Raw genomic sequence first — 17,006 nt, 5'->3', positions numbered from 1 at the left:
ATTCCACTTTGTTCTTAAAGGGATATCACACCAAAAGAAAATACAGACTTTTCCCAGACATGGGGTTATCAGAAACAGTGAACTTCAACAAAGTCATATGTATGAGGGGAGAGCTGGCTAAGGTTGATTGGATAAATAAACTAAAATATGATGGTAAATAATTGACGGGAAACATTTTAAAGAAACTATTCAAAATGTTAAAAAAAAAATGTTCCATTGAAGGTAGAAAAGATTCATCTGTGACTCAGTAATGAGGTTAAGGATCGTATTAGATTATGTTATGATCCCCCTAGAGATCAATAACCTTTTAAAAAGAAATGAATCCCCACAATGCCATTGGAAAGAAAACTGCTGGACAAGATTTCACTTTTTAAAACCTTAACTGAACCAACTAAAATCAACATAATTCAAACATTAATTGACAGGTGAAGGATATTTTAAACAAAAAGGTACATTTCACTTTAAACAGTCAATAAAGATAAGCCTCACATTACTTCCTGCACAAATGTGCCATCACCTGCCATCTCTCAGTCTTTCCAACTTGGCCTCCGCTATGTAGGGTCTCTCACTTCCCACTCAATCGTTTTGGCCCTTGAGTCCTGCTCACCAGTAGCCATATTCAATCCAAAATCCCTGGACACAGTTATTACTGACAAGGCACACATCTTTGTACCCTTCCTGACTCAGTTCACAACATTCCTGATGGCACAGAATCCCCAGAGATTCCCTCCTCCATTCCTTTTAAACAGCCTGGTGGGCTCTGGTAACACTGAGACAGTGGCACTGGGTCTTGGCTAACCCACAATCCCTTGCTCTTTCTGCCTTCCATGTTCTGTCCTTTCCAGTTGTACAACACACAGTAACACAGTCTCTGCTCTGTTCATTAAGATCAGCTTCAATACCAGTATCTGTCAAAGACTACCAAACAGAAAACTGTTCCATCAGACAGAACCTTACTTGTTTCCTGTTTGCACAAATTCTGTGTTCTGAACTGCCAAACAGAAAACAGAGGCTGACCCAAACCCACTGCAATTAGCTTTCTATTTACCAGTTGCTTCTTAGCTGTTCGTCCCCATGACAACCCCAGGTCACATGGATATTTCTTGAAACCTAATGACGTCATAATCAGGAAACCAATTAACCCTCATTCAAAATACTCCCCAGTCCATTTTGTTCTTAAAGGGATCTCACACCCAAAAGAAAATAATGCTTTCCAAAGCATAGTGGCCATCACAATTAAAAGAAAAGGCATATAATATTGCAAAAAATAGTAGCAAGTCAGAGGATTTTGAGTCTTTTAGAAACCAGCAGAGGCCCAACAGAAAGCTGTTAAAAGGGAAAAAAAATAGGATGAGAGTAAACTAGCCAGGATTAGAAAAACAGATTGTAAGAGCTCTTTCAAGTATATAAAAAGGAAGAGATTAACTAAGGTAAATGATGGTCCCTTAGAAACAGAGACATGAGCACTTATCATGGGAATAAGGAAATGGCAAAGATATTGAACAAATATTTTGTGCCAGTCTTTGCAATAGAAGGCACACTTTGCATCCCAGAAATAGAGGGTAACCTAGGGACTAATAAGAGTGAAGAGATTACATAAATTAACATCAGCAGAGAAAAAGTACTGGAGAAACTCAAGGGACTAAAATCTGACAAATTCCCAGGACCCGAAGGCTTATATCCTAGGGATCTAAATGAGATAGCTGCAGAGATAGTGGATGCGCTGACTATGATTTTCGAAAATTCCCAGGATTCTGGAAAGGTGTCAGCAGATTGGAAGTTAATAAATGGGTAACACTGCTATTCAAGAAAGGAGGAAGAGGGAAAACAGGGAATTACAGGCCAGTTTGCCTAACATTTGTCATCAGGAAAGTACTGGAATCTATTCTGAAGGAAGTCTTAACAATGCATTTGCAAAAGCAGAGAATAATTATTTGGAATATAGGAGGTAATATCAGAGACGAATACCAAAGTGCACAGAATACTTGGAGAGACTGTAATAGATTAGAAAATAATAAATTATTAGGTGGGTTCAGAGTAAGGAAGAAAGTAATAAAGTCCAGATTGGGGTTGCTGTTTGTGTATGTGAATGCATGGACATTGAAGTTTGGTGAGTTGCAGGTGCAGATTGCCACTTGGAACCATGTTGTGATGATAACAGAGACCTGGTGCAAAGAAGGACAGGACTGGGTGTTAAATATTCCCGGGTACAAGGTGTTCAGAAGAGATAGGAAAGGAAGGAAAGGAGGAGGGGTGGCGGTATTGGTTAAGGGGAGCATTGCAGTGCTGGAGAACGAGGATGTCCCAGAGGGTTCAAGGACAGAATTTATTTGGTTGGAGCTAAGGAACAAAAAAAGCACATTTACATTTCGGTGTAGTCCATAGACCACCAACTAATGAGAAAGATGTAGAGGAACAAATTTGCAAGGAAATTACGGATAGGTGAAAAACATTAGAGTAATTATAATGGGGGACATAAATTATCCAAATATAGACTGGGATAGCATCAGTGTAAAGGACAGGGAGAGAGGAAAGAGTTCTAGATTGTGTTCAGGAGAATTTCCGACAGTGGTATGTTTCCAATCCAACAAGAAAGGAGGTGTTGCTAGACCTGGTTCTTGGGAACGAAGTGGGCCCAAGTGGATCAAGTGTCAGTAGAGGAACATTTAGGAGACAGTGACTATTGTGTCACAAGGTTTAGTCTGACTATAGAAAAGAGCAATGAACAATCCAGAGTAAGAATAATTAACTGGAGGGAAAGCCAACTTCAATGGGATAAGTATGGATCTGGGCTGAATAAATTGGATCAAAGGTCAGCAGGAAAAATGATAGTGCTGGAAAAGCTGAGCAGGTCAGGCAGCATTTAAGCAGAGAGAAGGAGAGTTAACAGTTGGAGCCAAATGTAACTCTTCTTCGGAACTGTAAGTTCGCATTGAGAGAAAGAGTCTTTAATTTTTTTGATCAATTTTCCCTGCTCTGTCCTTGTTTGCTGTCATATGTTTGAATATGTCTATCCCTGCCTGGCACACTCTGGTTATTACCTGCATCACTATTGACTTGTCCTTTCACTTAACTTTCCAAATCCTCCATTACGAGAATAATCCCCCCACCACTATTTAAAGCCCTCTCTACATTACGGTGCTCTCTCATCATTGACCCTCTGACAGTGCAATGCTCCCTCAGTACTGCCCCTCCGACAGTGCAATGCTCCCTCAGTACTGACCCTCTGACAGTGCAATGCTCCCTCAGTACTGCCCCTCTGACAGTGCAATGCTCCCTCAGTACTGCCCCTCCGACAGTGCAATGCTCCCTCAGTACTGCCCCTCCGACAGTGCAATGCTCCCTCAGTACTGACCCTCTGACAGTGCAATGCTCCCTCAGTACTGCCCCTCCGACAATGCAATGCTCCCTCAGTACTGACCCTCTGACAGTGCAGCACTGCCTCAGTACTGACCCTCTGACAGTGCAGCACTCCCTCAGTACTGCCTCTCTGACCGTGCAGCACTCCTTCAGTACTGACTCCCCCAACAGGGCAGCACTCCGTCAGTACTGACTCCCCCAACAGGACAGCACTCCCTCAGTACTGACTCCCCCAACAGGACAGCACTCCCTCAGTACTGACTCCCCCAACAGGACAGCACTCCCTCAGTTCTGACCTTCCGACAGTACAGCACTCCCTTGTTACTGGCCCTCCGACAGTCCGACACTCCTACAGGCCAGCACTCCCTCAGTACTGGCCCTCTGGCAGTGCAGCACTTCCTCGGTAATGGCCCACTGACAATGCAGCGCTCCCTCAGTACTGACCCTCTGACAGTGCAGCACTCCCTCAGTGCTGACCCTCTGACAGTGCAATGCTCCCTCAGTACTGCCTCTCTGACCGTGCAGCACTCCCTCAGTACTGCCCCTCCGACAGTGCAATGCTCCCTCAGTACTGCCCCTCCGACAGTGCAATGCTCCCTCAGTACTGCCCCTCTGACAGTGCAGCACTCCCTCAGTACTGCCTCTCTGACCGTGCAGCACTCCCTCAGTACTGCCCCTCTGACAGTGCAGCACTCCCTCAGTACTGCCTCTCTGACAGTGCAGCACTCCCTCAGTACTGACCCTCCGACCGTTCAGCACTCCCTCAGTACTGACCCTCTGACAGCGCAGCACCCCCTCAGTGCTGACCCTCTGACAGTGCAGCACCCCCTCAGTACTGACCCTCTGACAGCGCAGCACCCCCTCAGTACTGACCCTCTGTCAGTGCAGCACCCCCTCAGTGCTGACCCTCTGACAGTGCAGCACTCCCTTGGTACTGAACCTCTGACAGTGCGGCACTCCCTCGGTACTGACCCTCCGACCGTGCAGCACTCCCTCAGTACTGACCCTCCGACCATGCAGGTGTCCCTCAGTACTGACCCTCTGACAGTGCAGCACTCCCTCAGTACTGACCCTCTGACAGTGCAGTGCTACCTTGGTACTACTGACCTTTCGAGTCCTGATAGACCTTGTCTGTGACCCAGAACAAAGTATTTGAATATGACAGAATCGGCTTTTTTATTTGTATGTAGAAAGCATGTTGGTGAGTAAACAAGAATAGAAATTCTTTTTCGTTGCCTCAATTAATTGATGCTATTGTATTGAGTAAACGTGTGGAGCCTGCACCCCACACATTGGAAGCTGGTGTTGTATCTGCTTGTGTGTCCCTGGCTTTGTTCAACAAAATCATTTTCCTTTTCCTCCCTCTATACTCGCTGATAGACACAGTGAAGCACTGCTCCATTGGCTGAATGGCCTCCATCTTTGCTGTCTGTTTCGATGAAGCCAATGTGTTCATTGACCACTGAACCAATCCTTTCTAAAAGTATGCAGCCTGTATCTTGACCAATAAATAACACACAATATCCTGAGGAGGTGTTAATCATTAACGACTCAGCAGCAAACTTGCACTCTTGGAATCCACAGGACAGGTGCAGTCGCTAATGCTATGCATTTTGTGCTGCTGTTCCTTTCATTATGGTCTTGCCCTCTCCTGCCTGTGCACCAAGTCTAGTTCACCCCTGAGCCCACCACGTTGGCTGGTTGATGTGTAATACGGTTCGGAGGAGGCTTGCTCCCTGGCTGTTGGGATGTGGGTTTCAGTCATTGTGAACTCTGAAAGAGTGCTTTCTGCAGTGGAAATTTAACAATGTTAGCGTTTGGTTTGAATTCCAAAGTTCACTCCCCTTAACACCTTTAAAACCACAAACCCTTTGTTCAGCAGTGGCTGTTGCTGCTTTGAGACTATTAATGCTTAACCAGTACTTCAGGATCTTTCTCTGAGACCATAAAGCAGGGATCGGAGTGGAGGGGTGGATCGCTGGGATCTCACTGTGCAGGGATCAGTGTGGAGGGGTGGATCGCTGGGATCTCACTGTGCAGGGATCAGTGTGGAGGGGTGGACCTCTGGGATCTCGCTGTGCAGAGATCAGTGTTGAGGGGTGGATTTATGGGATCTCACTGCTGCGATTGTTGTGGAGGCTGCTCACTGTGAGTAGGTAAAATAGCTTTCTGTGTGTATCACACACAGGGAATCATAGTCTGTATTAGAAAGTGCTGACGTTTAACACCTTTATCGATATCACTGTACAGTGGTGTGTAGAACTGTTCTCTTTTATTGAGCAAGCTGTCAACAGCTCCTCCTCCTCCTGTAAGGCTGAGACTCCTGGCTGGTGACGTGGCTGTGTGTGTGTTTGTGTGTGTGCGTTGGTGTGAGGCCAGGAAATGTGTGTGTGTGGAATGGAGACTGTGTGTGCTTAGGAAAAGAAAAGGCCTTGAATTGATGGGAGTCTGATGTAGCAAACAGTGCAGCTGCAGTAGGAGCTGTGCCTTACAGCAGAGAGAGGTAAGTCTGTATAATGTTTGGAGTGATGCAGGGGGTGGTGGAAAAGCTTGGGGATAGTTTTATTCTAAGTGATGCCTCCACAGTAGAATTATAGCTCTGGCCTGCAATTCACATTTTTTTTACTATCAAATGATATTACCACCCACACGCAACACCCTCACACTCAGCCCCCCTACTCACCTAGCTCCCAGGACAGGTCTAGCATTGGGTTCCCTTCCCCACTCACTCCCTTCCCCACTCACCCCCCACCCCACCCCAGCCCACTCCATTCACGTGCCCACCTGCCCATCACCCCAATCCCTTTGGCCACCTCACAAAACAACCAGCTTGAACTCATCCAGCCTCAAATGAAAGAAAGGTCAACTTGCATTTATATAGCAGTGACCTCTGGATGCTTTACTGCCAATGAAGTAATTTAAGTATCGTCCTCATTGTAATGTAGGAAACACAGCAGCCAATTTCCCGCAGCAATATCCCACAGTATGGTACAATGAGCAGATAATTCGTTTCTGTGATGTTGCCTGAAGGATAAATATTGGTCAGGACGTTGGGGAGAAATCCCCTGCTCTTTGAACGCGAAAGAAGATACCTCTGACAGTGCAGCACTCCCTCAGTACTGACCCTCTGACAGTGCAGCACTCCCTTAGTACTGACCCTCTGACAGTGTAGCACTCCCTCAGTACTGACCCTCTGGCAGTGCGGCACTCCCTCAGTGCTGACCCTCTGACAGTGCAGCACTCCCTCAGTACTGACCGTCTGACAGTGCGGCACTCCCTCAGTACTGACCCTCTGACGGTGCAGCACTCCCTCAGTACTGACCCTCTGACGGTGCAGCACTCCCTCAGCACTGACCCTCTGACGGTGCAGCACTCCCTCAGTACTGACCCTCTGACAGTGCAGCACTCCTTCAGCACTGACCCTCTGACAGTGCAACACTCTCTTAAATTTTGACCCCCTGACAATGCAATGCTTCTTCAGTACTCTCAATTCTGCAGAGTGAGTCTCAAACCCATGACCCGCTGACTCAGTGCTACTGAAGTTGCACATGCTGTGCCTGTCTGCAATCACTTTGACTAGGCTGTAGATTGCTTAGGCCCTGCATTGCATTCGGCCTCGATTAGGTAGATGCTGAGCAGTGATGTGGGAACTGTGGGTGTGACGAAGGATTTACTGATCAAGTAGATTAAAAGCTTTGTGTGAGCAGGAGCCTGGTTATATGGCAGGAGCACGTTTTAACCTGTGTCACAAGATCAGGGAACAGTTGCAGTAACTGGAGAATTCCTTGTGCTTAAAGCTTCTCTTAATGGTGGATAATGAGTGTCAGGTTTCACAGGTACAGTCAGGTTTCTATGGTGCAATTCCTGTTCGAACCAGGGCCTGGGGCTCAGCTATTACTGCTGCTGGTGTGTTAAAATCTTTCTTGGGACAGGTTTCTCTTTCAATATTTTGTGCTCCGGAAGGTGAAGACCCAGGGTGGCAGGTAACAGAATATCTAACCCAATGCTAGACCTGTCCTGGGAGTGTTTGATGGGGACAGTGTAGAGGGAGCTTTACTCTGTATCTAACCCCATGCTGTACCTGTCCTGGGAGTGTTTGATGGGGACAGTGTAGAGGGAGATTTACACTGTATCTAACCCCATACTGTACCTGTCCTGGGAGTGTTTGATGGGGACAGTGTAGAGGGAGATTTACTCTGTATCTAACCCCGTGTTGTACCTGTCCTGGGAGTGTTTGATGGGGACAGTGTAGAGAGAGTTTTACTCTGTATCTAACCCCGTGCTGTACCTGTCCTGGGAGTGTTTGATGGGGACAGTGTAGAGGGAGCTTTATTCTGTATCTAACCCCATGCTGTACCTATCGTGGGAGCGTTTGATGGTGTCGTTGTAGAGGGAGCTTTACTCTGTATCTAACCCCGTGCTGTACCTGTCCTGGGAATGTTTGATGGTGTCGGTGTAGAGGGAGCTTTACTCTGTATCTAACCCCGTGCTGTACCTGTCCTGGGAATGTTTGATGGTGTCGGTGTAGAGGGAGCTTTACTCTGTATCTAACCCCGTGCTGTACCTGTCCTGGGAGTGTTTAATGGTGTCGGTGTAGAGGGAGCGTTACTCTGTATCTAACCCCATGCTGTACCTGACTTGGGATTATAGTTGAAGAGTGTTCTCGGTCTGCCTAAGGATTGTGAACGAGGTGAGCTATTTTCAATCTTGGGTTATAAATCCCTTTGCTAAACAATCGGATTGGATGTGGTAAAAACAAAAAACTGCGAATGCTGGAAATCCAAAACAAAAACAGAATTACCTGGAAAAACTCAGCAGGTCTGGCAGCATCGGTGGAGAAGAAAAGAGTTGACGTTTCGAGTCCTCATGACCCTTCAACAGAACTGACCTGCTGAGTTTTTCCAGGTAGTTCTGGATTGGATGTGGTGTTTGTTAAAGGAGGGTTCGGGCTGTCGGTAAGATATGTTAAGATACTGACTGACTCCGATGCTAAGTATTGGTGAATGATGAGATGCTGTGCCTGGGCCTAGCTCGGTTTCCTCCATTTTCTGCCCTGCGAACTTGTTAATTTTATAAAGGCCGCCTAATGTATGAAGCAGGCTGCCATCTATTGACCAGATGGATAGCGAGTTGAGTACCTGGGTAATACGGTTTCTAGTGGTTTCCTCTCCGGAAAGTTAATGAATGGTCCTGACTCCTGGGGATGTTTTCAATTCTAGAGTATGAGCGAAATACACCATTGACTGAGAAGCACCTTGTGATGTCCTGGGGTTGTGTACCTTGGGGATTGTTTAAATGCCACATCCTACAAGCAGTAATTAATGACTGGGTAATATCCTTTTGCTGTTGCCAATTGCTTGCCTTTCAAGTAGTGATTGTTTGATCTCTCCACTGGGCCCCTGTAAACATTGTCACTCCTAGGAACCAATATACTCCTGCGGAAATTCTTCCCCTCGCCCTCTGTAAATATTGACACACTCCCAGGGACCCCCTGTAGATACTGACAAAAACCAGGGGACCCCCTGCAGTTTCTTTTAAGTTTATTCGTTCAGAGGATGTGGGCTTTGCTGGCAAGGCCAGCATTTATTGCATATTGCTAGTTGCCCTTGGGAAGATGGTGGTGAGTTGCCTTCTTGAACCGCTGCAGTCCATGCGGTGTAGGTACACCCACAGTGCTGTTAAGGAGGGAGTTCCAGGATTTTGACCCAGTGACAGTGAAGGAACGGCGATATATTTCCAAGTCAGGATGGTGAGTGGATTGGAGGGGCATTTCCAAGTGGCGGTGTTCCCATCTATCTGCTGCCCTGGTTGTTGGTTTGGAAGGTGCTTTCGAAGGACCCTTGGTGAGTTGCTGCACCGAATCTTGAACGTGGCACATACTGCTGCTACTGTGCATCGGTGTTGGAGGAAGTGAATGTTTAAGGTGGTGAATGGGCTGCCAATCATATGCTTTGCTTTGTCCTGGATTGTTTCGAGCTTCTTGAGTGTTGTGTGAGCTGCGCTCATCGAGGCAAGTGGAGAGAATTCCATCACACTCCTGACTTGTAGATGGTGGACAGGCTTTGGAGAGTCAGGAGGTGAGTTACTTGTAGCAGGATTCCTAGCCTCTGACCTGCTTTTGTAGCCACAGTATTTATAGGGCTCGTTCAGTTCAGTTTCTGGTCAATAGTAACCCCCAGGATGTTGATAGTGGGGGATTCAATACCATTGAATATCAAAGGGTGATAGTTAGATTGTCTCTTGTCGGAGACGGTCATTGCCTGGCACTTGTGTGGGGTGAATGTTACTTGCCACTTATCATCCCAAGCCTGGGTATTGTCCAGGTCTTGCTGCATTTGGACATGGACTGCTTCAGTATCTGAGGAGTTGCGAATGGTGCTGAACATTGTGCAATCATCAGCGAACATCCCCACTTCTGACCTTATGATGGAAGGAAGGTCATTGATGAAGCAGCTGAAGATGGTTGGGCCGAGGACACTACCCTGAGGAACTCCTGCAGTGATGTCCTGGAGCTGAGATGACTGACCTCCAACAACACAACCATCTTCCTTTGTGCTAGGTACAGCTCCATCCAGTGGAGAGTTTTCCCCTGATTCCCATTAACTCCAGTTTTGCTAGGGCTCCTTGAGGCCACACTCGGTCAAATGCTGCCTTGATGTTAAGGGCAGTCACTCTGACCTCACCTCGGGAGTTCAGCTCTTTTGTCCATGTTTGGACCAAGGCTGTAATGAGGTCAGGAGCTGAGTGGCCCTGGCGGAACCCAAACTGAAAGTCGGCAAGCAGGTTATTGCTAAGCAAGTGCCGCTTGATAACACTGTTGATGATCCTTTCCATTACTTTCCTGATGACCGAGAATAGACTGATGGGGCAGTAACTGGCCGTGTTGGTTTTGTCCTGCTTTCTGTGTATGGGACATACCTGGGCATAGCCGGGTAGATGCCAGTGTTGTAACTTTACTGGAACAGCTTGGCTAGGGGCACGGCAAGTTCTGAGGCACAAGTCTTCAGTACTATTGTTGGAACATTATCAGGGCCCATAGCCTTGGCAGTATCCAGTGCCTTCAGCCATTTCTTGATATCACGTGGAGTGAATCAAATTGGCTGAAGATTTTTCCCTCTTGTTGGTTCCCTCACCACTTATTGAAGAGGGTTCCTTACCGCGAAGTTATGTCCTTTAGAACTTGACCGGCTCAGTCGGTGGTGCTACTGAGCCTCTCTCGGTGATGGACATTGAAGTACCCCACCTAGGGTGCATTCTGCACACTTGCCACCCTCAGTGCTTCCTCCAAGTGGTGTTCAATGTGGAGGAGCACTGATTCATCCGTGAGGGAGGGCATTATGTGGTAATCATTGTGAGGTATTCTTGCCCATGTTTGACCTGATTTTTAAAAAATTTATACTTTCATGGGACGTGGGCATTGCTGGCAAAGCCATCATTTGTTGCCCATCTCTAATTGCGCTTGAACTGAGTCATTTGCTCTGCCATTTCAGAGGGCAGTTAAGAGTCAACCCCATTGCTGTGGGTCTGGAGTCACATGAAGGCCAGACTGGGTAAGGACAGCAGATTTCCTTCCCTAAAAAACATTAATGAACTAGGTGGATTTTTACAACAAATGATGCTGTTTGCTTGGTCGCTATTACTGAGACTAGCTTTATATTCCAGATTTATTAATTGAATTTAAATTCCACCAGCTGCTGTTGTGGGACTGGAACCCATGTCCCAGAACATTAGCCCGGACCTCTGGGTCACTGAAACAAAAACAAAAATACCTGGAAAAACTCAGCAGGTCTGACAGCATCTGCAGAGAGGGATACAGTTAACGTTTCGAGTCCGAATGACTCTTCAACAGAACTAAGGAAAAATAGAAAAGAGGTGAAATATAAGCTGGTTTAAGGGGGGGGGGGGGACAGGTAGAGCTGGATAGAGGCCCAGTGATAGGTGGAGGCCAAGAAGAGATTGCCAAAGATGTCATAGACAAACGGACAAAGAGGTGTTGAAGGTGGTGATATTATCTAAGGAATGTGCTAATAGGTGACATTAAGGGTAGAAAGCAGAATGAGCAAGGTACAGATAGCCCTAGTGGGGGTGGGGTGGGGGGAAGGGATTGAAATAGGCTAAAAGGTAGAGATAAAACAATGAATCGAAATACATTTAAAAATAATGGAAATAGGTGGGAAAAGAAAAGTCTATATAAATTATTGGAAAAAAGGGGGGGAATCGGAAAGGGGGTGGGGATGGAGGAAAGAGTTCATGATCTAAAATTGTTGAACTCAATATTCAGTCCGGAAGGCTGTAAAGTGCCTAGTCGGAAGATGAGGTGCTGTTCCTTCAGTTTGTGTTGAGCTTCACTGGAACAATGCAGCAGGCCAAGGATGGACATGTGGGCATGAGAGCAAGGTGGAGTGTTGAAATGGCAAGCAACATGGAGGTCTGGGTCATGTTCCGCAAAGCGGTCACCCAGTCTGCGTTTGGTCTCTCCAGTGTAGAGGAAACTGCATTGGGAGCAGCGAATGCAGTAGACTAAATTGAGGGAAGTGCAAGTGAAATGCTGCTTCACTTGAAAGGAGTGTTTGGGCCCTTGGACAGTAAGGAGGGGGGAAGTAAAGGGGTTGGTGTTGCACCTTCTGTGGTTGCGTGGGAAGGTGCAGTGGGAGAGGGTTGAGGAGTAAGGGGTGATGGAGGAGTGGACCAGGGTGTCCCAGAGGGAACAATCCTTGTGGAATGCCACCAAGGGTGGTGAAGGGAAGATGTGTTTGGTGGTGGCATCATGCTGGAGTTGGCGGAAATGGCGGAGGATGATCCTTTGAATGCAGAGGCTGGTGGGGTGATAAGTGAGGACAAGGGGGACTCTTTCATGGTTCTGGGAGGGAGAGAAAGGTGTGAAGGCGGATGCGCGGGAGATGGGCCGGACACAGTTGAAGGCCCTGTCAACCACCGTGGGTGGAAAACCTTGGTTAAGGAAGAAGGAGGACATGTCAGAGGACCTGTTTTTGAAAGTGGCATCATCAGAACAGATGAGACGGAGGCGAAGGAACTGAGAGAATAGGATGGAGTCCTTACAGGAAGCGGGGTGTGAGGAGCTGTAGTCGAGGTAGCTGTGGGAGTCGGTGGGTTTGTAATGGATATTGGTGGACAGTCTATCACCAGAGATTGAGACAGAGAGGTCAAGGAAGGGAAGGGAAGTGTCAGAGATGGACCATGTGAAAATGATGAAGGGGTGGAAATTGGAAGCAAAATTAATAAATTTTTCCAAGTCCCGACGAGAGCATGAAGCAGCACCAAAGTAATCATCGATGTACCGGAGAAAGAGTTGTGGAAGGGGGCCGGAGTAGGACTGGAACAAGGAGTGTTCCACATACCCCATAAAGAGACAGGCATAGCTGGGGCCCATGCGGGTACCCATATCCACACCTTTTATTTGGAGGAAGTGAGAGGAGTTGAAGGAGACATTGTTCAGTGTGAGAACAAGTTCAGCCAGACGGAGGAGAGTAGTAGTGGATGGGGATTGTTCGGGCCTCTGTTCAAGGAAGAAGCTAAGGGCCCTCAGACCATCCCGGTGGGGGATGGTGGTGTAGAGGGGATTGGACGTCCATGGTGAAGAGGAGGCGTTGGGGCCAGGGAACTGGAAATTGTTGATATGATGTATGGTGTCAGAGGAATCTCGGATGTAGGTGGGAAGGGACTGGACAGGGGGAGAGAGAATGGAGCCAAGATAGCAAGAAATGAGTTCCGTGAGGCAGGAACAAGCTGACACGATCGGTCTACCGGGACAGTTCTGTTTGTGGATTTTGGGTAGGAGGTAGAAGCGGGCCGTCTGAGGTTGGGAGACTATCAGGTTGGAAGCTGTGGAGGGAAGATCTCCAGAGGAGATGAGATCAGTGACAGTCCTGGAAACAATGGCTTGATGTTCAGTGGTGGGGTCATGGTCCAGGGAGAGGTAGGAGGAAGTGTCTGCGAGTTGACGCTCAGCCTCCGCGAGGTAGAGGTCAGTGTGCCAGACAACAACAGCACCACCCTTGTCAGCGGGTTTGATGACAATGTCAGGCGTGGACCTGAGAGAACGGAGTGCAGTAAGTTCAGAGAGAGAGAGATTAGAATGGGTGAGAGGAGCAGAGAAATTGAGACGACTAATGTCGCGCCGACAGTTCTCAATGAAAAGACCAAGAGAAGGTAAGAATCCAGAGGGAGGGGTCCAGGTGGAGGGAGAATATTGGAGGTGGGTGAAAGGATCCGTTGAATGGGGAGAGGACTCCTGCCCAAAGAAGTGAGCACGGAGATGAAGACGGCGGAAGAAGAGTTCAGCATCGTGCCGAGCCCGAAATTCATTGAGATGAGGGCGTAGGGGCATGAAACTGAGTCCTTTGCTGAGCACTGAACATTCAGCATCGGAGAGGGGAAGGTCAGGGGGTATAGTGAATACACGGCTGGGGCTGGGATTGGAAGATGGGGTGGGGACGGAGGGACGGGCCGGGGTGGAGGGTCCTGGATGGGTGTTGGTGTCGATGAGTTGTTGGAGCTAGTGTTCCTTTGCACCTGAAAGAGGCAAAGTTTCTTGTTGAGGCGCCGGATGGGACGAAGAATAAAATGAGACTGGGGGCACCGACGGCTTAGAAATAGGGTGTGTCGGTGCTGCTGAAGGGAGAGGTTGAGTGTGTTCATATGGATTACTAGTCCAATAACACTCCACTGCCTCCCCTTCAGATCGACACATACCCCGAACACCCCTGTAATTACTGACACACACCGCGCGAAGCTCCTGTAAATACAGACACATGTGTATCATGGCCCTGTAAATACAGACACACGTGTATCATGGCCCTGTAAATACAGACACACGTGTATCATGGCCCTGTAAATACAGACACACATGTATCATGGCCCTGTAAATACAGACACACGTGTATCATGGCCCTGTAAATACAGACACACGTGTATCATGGCCCTGTAAAGTTACAATGCTACATTTGCCATCCTTCGTTATCAGTACCAACCGATGATTGAGTTTTGCCCTTGGTGCTGTCATTGCTGTCACTGAGAGCTCTGAGAGGGGCAGGGATTCTAGTCGATTACCACCTATGTGAGTGAGTCAGAGCCTCACAGTGCCTGGGAGCAGAGTTAATGCTTGGAATGGGGCTAGATGGTTATAATTGGATCTCTGTAAAACGGTACTTGACAAGTCTCAGCAGCGAGCAAGAGCTGAATGCATCTCTGATAAGTACTTCAGTCATGCCATCAGCTACTGTCTGTCTCTGTCTGTGTGGATCCCAGTCCCTGCCGATTCATTCACCTCCCTCCCACAGTCTGCAGGCTTGTAAAACTCAAACTGTAATTCCCTCATACTCTCCCTCTCCTAACCTCCTCTCTTCTCCCCCACATCCCCTCTTGATACCCATATTAATCATTCATTCACAAGATTTTTGAATACAAGTGAGTAGTTTGCTAGGCCATTTCAGAGGGCAGTTAAGAGTTGGCCGCATTGCTGTGGGTCTGGAGTCACATGTAGGCCAGACCGGGTAAGGTTGGCAGATTTCCTTCCCTAAAGGACATTAGTGACCCAGGTGGGTTTTTAACAACAATTGGGCTAACTGACCCCGGCGGCTTCAGGCGGACTGACCCCAGCAGACTGACCCGGGCGGCTTCAGGCGGTCTGACCTGGCGGATTGACCCCAGCAGACTGATCCCGGCGGCTTCAGGTGGATTGACCCCGGCGTCTTCAGGCGGTCTGACCCCGGCAGATTGACCCCGGCGTCTTCAGGCGGTCTGACCTCGGCGGATTGACCCCGGCGTCTTCAGGCGGTCTGACCCCGGCGGATTGACCCCGGCGTCTTCAGGCGGTCTGACCCCGGCAGATTGACCCCGGCGTCTTCAGGCGGTCTGACCTCGGCGGATTGACCCCGGCGTCTTCAGGCGGTCTGACCTCGGCGGATTGACCCCGGCGTCTTCAGGCGGTCTGACCCCGGCGGATTGACCCCGGCGTCTTCAGGCGGTCTGACCCCAGCGGATTGACCCCGGCGTCTTCAGGCGGTCTGACCTCGGCGGATTGACCCCGGCGTCTTCAGGCGGTCTGACCTCGGCGGATTGACCCCAGCGTCTTCAGGCGGTCTGACCTCGGCGGATTGACCCCGGCGTCTTCAGGTGGTCTGACCTCGGCGGATTGACCCCGGCGTCTTCAGGCGGTCTGACCCGGCGGATTGACCCCGGCGTCTTCAGGCGGTCTGACCTCGGCGGATTGACCCCGGCGTCTTCAGGCGGTCTGCCCTCGGCGGATTGACCCCGGCGTCTTCAGGCGGTCTGACCCCGGTAGATTGACCCCGGCGTCTTCAGGCGGTCTGACCCCGGCGGATTGACCCCGGGCGGCTTCAGGCGGTCTGACCTCGGCGGATTGACCCCGGGCGTCTTCAGGCGGTCTGACCCCAGCGGATTGACCCCGGCGTCTTCAGGCGGTCTGACCTCGGCGGATTGACCCCGGCGTCTTCAGGCGGTCTGACCCCGGCGGATTGACCCCGGCGTCTTCAGGCGGTCTGACCCGGCGGATTGACCCCGGGCTGCTTCAGGCGGTCTGACCCCGGCGGATTGACCCCGGCGTCTTCAGGCGGTCTGACCCCGGCGGATTGACCCCGGCGTCTTCAGGCGGTCTGACCCCGGCGGATTGACCCTGGCGTCTTCAGGCGGTCTGACCTCGGCGGATTGACCCCGGCGTCTTCAGGCGGTCTGACCCGGCGGATTGACCCCGGGCTGCTTCAGGCGGTCTGACCTCGGCGGATTGACCCCGGCGTCTTCAGGCGGTCTGACCCGGCGGATTGACCCCGGCGTCTTCAGGCGGTCTGACCCCGGCGGATTGACCCCGGGCTGCTTCAGGCGGTCTGACCCCGGCGGATTGACCCCGGCGGATTGACCCCGGGCGTCTTCAGGCGGTCTGACCTCGGCGGATTGACCCCGGCGTCTTCAGGCGGTCTGACCCCGGCGGATTGACCCCGGGCTGCTTCAGGCGGTCTGACCCCGGCGGATTGACCCCGGGCTGCTTCAGGCGGTCTGACCCCGGCGGATTGACCCCGGGCTGCTTCAGGCGGTCTGACCCCGGCGGATTGACCCCGGGCTGCTTCAGGCGGTCTGACCCCGGCGGATTGACCCCGGCGTCTTCAGGCGGTCTGACCTCGGCGGATTGACCCCGGCGGTCTGACCCCGGCGGATTGACCCCGGGCTGCTTCAGGCAGTCTGACCTCGGCGGATTGACCCCGGCGGTCTGACCTCGGCGGATTGACCCCGGCGGTCTGACCTCGGCGGATTGACCCCGGCGGTCTGACCTCGGCGGATTGACCCCGGCGGTCTGACCTCGGCGGATTGACCCCGGCGGTCTGACCTCGGCGGATTGACCCCGGCGGTCTGACCTCGGCGGATTGACCCCGGCGGATTGACCCCGGCAGATTGACCCCGGCGGATTGACCCCGGCGTCTTCAGGCGGTCTGACCCCGGCGGATTGACCCCGGCGGATTGCCTGTCCTATTTGAGTGAGGGAGGGAGCCAATTAACTGAAACTGCTGCAGTTCTTTGCAGCTTTCCTCAGAGAGTGAGTGATTGTATATTTATACAGCATCGCAAATATCTTTGGTCTCCTCTACATTGGAGAGACCAAACGTAAACTGGGC

General features: G+C 50.1%; 1 protein-coding gene across 6 annotated transcripts in view; it reads left to right on the top strand.

Moving 5' to 3' along the window:
* The window catches only part of LOC121284117 (arfaptin-2-like), a 72,716-nt gene that overhangs the window by 24,722 nt on the left and 30,988 nt on the right, over positions 1-17,006 (top strand). The window contains exon 1 of one of the 6 annotated variants that reach the window (XM_041199244.1): positions 5,705-5,863. The exons of 2 other annotated variants lie outside the window; for them this stretch is intronic. The gene's annotated coding sequence lies outside the window, so the exon portion shown is untranslated. Of the gene's footprint in view, positions 1-5,704; positions 5,864-7,324; positions 7,344-8,028; positions 8,051-17,006 lie in introns of those variants that run through there. 3 more of the 6 variants (XM_041199251.1, XM_041199250.1, XM_041199248.1) reach the window with 3 other exon arrangements.

The sequence above is a fragment of the Carcharodon carcharias genome, chromosome 11 (assembly GCF_017639515.1).
Source record: "Carcharodon carcharias isolate sCarCar2 chromosome 11, sCarCar2.pri, whole genome shotgun sequence".
NCBI classification, from domain to species: Eukaryota; Metazoa; Chordata; class Chondrichthyes; order Lamniformes; family Lamnidae; genus Carcharodon; species Carcharodon carcharias.
The sequence above is the reverse complement of the archived record's forward strand: the minus strand, read 5'-3'. Positions and strand labels throughout refer to the sequence as shown.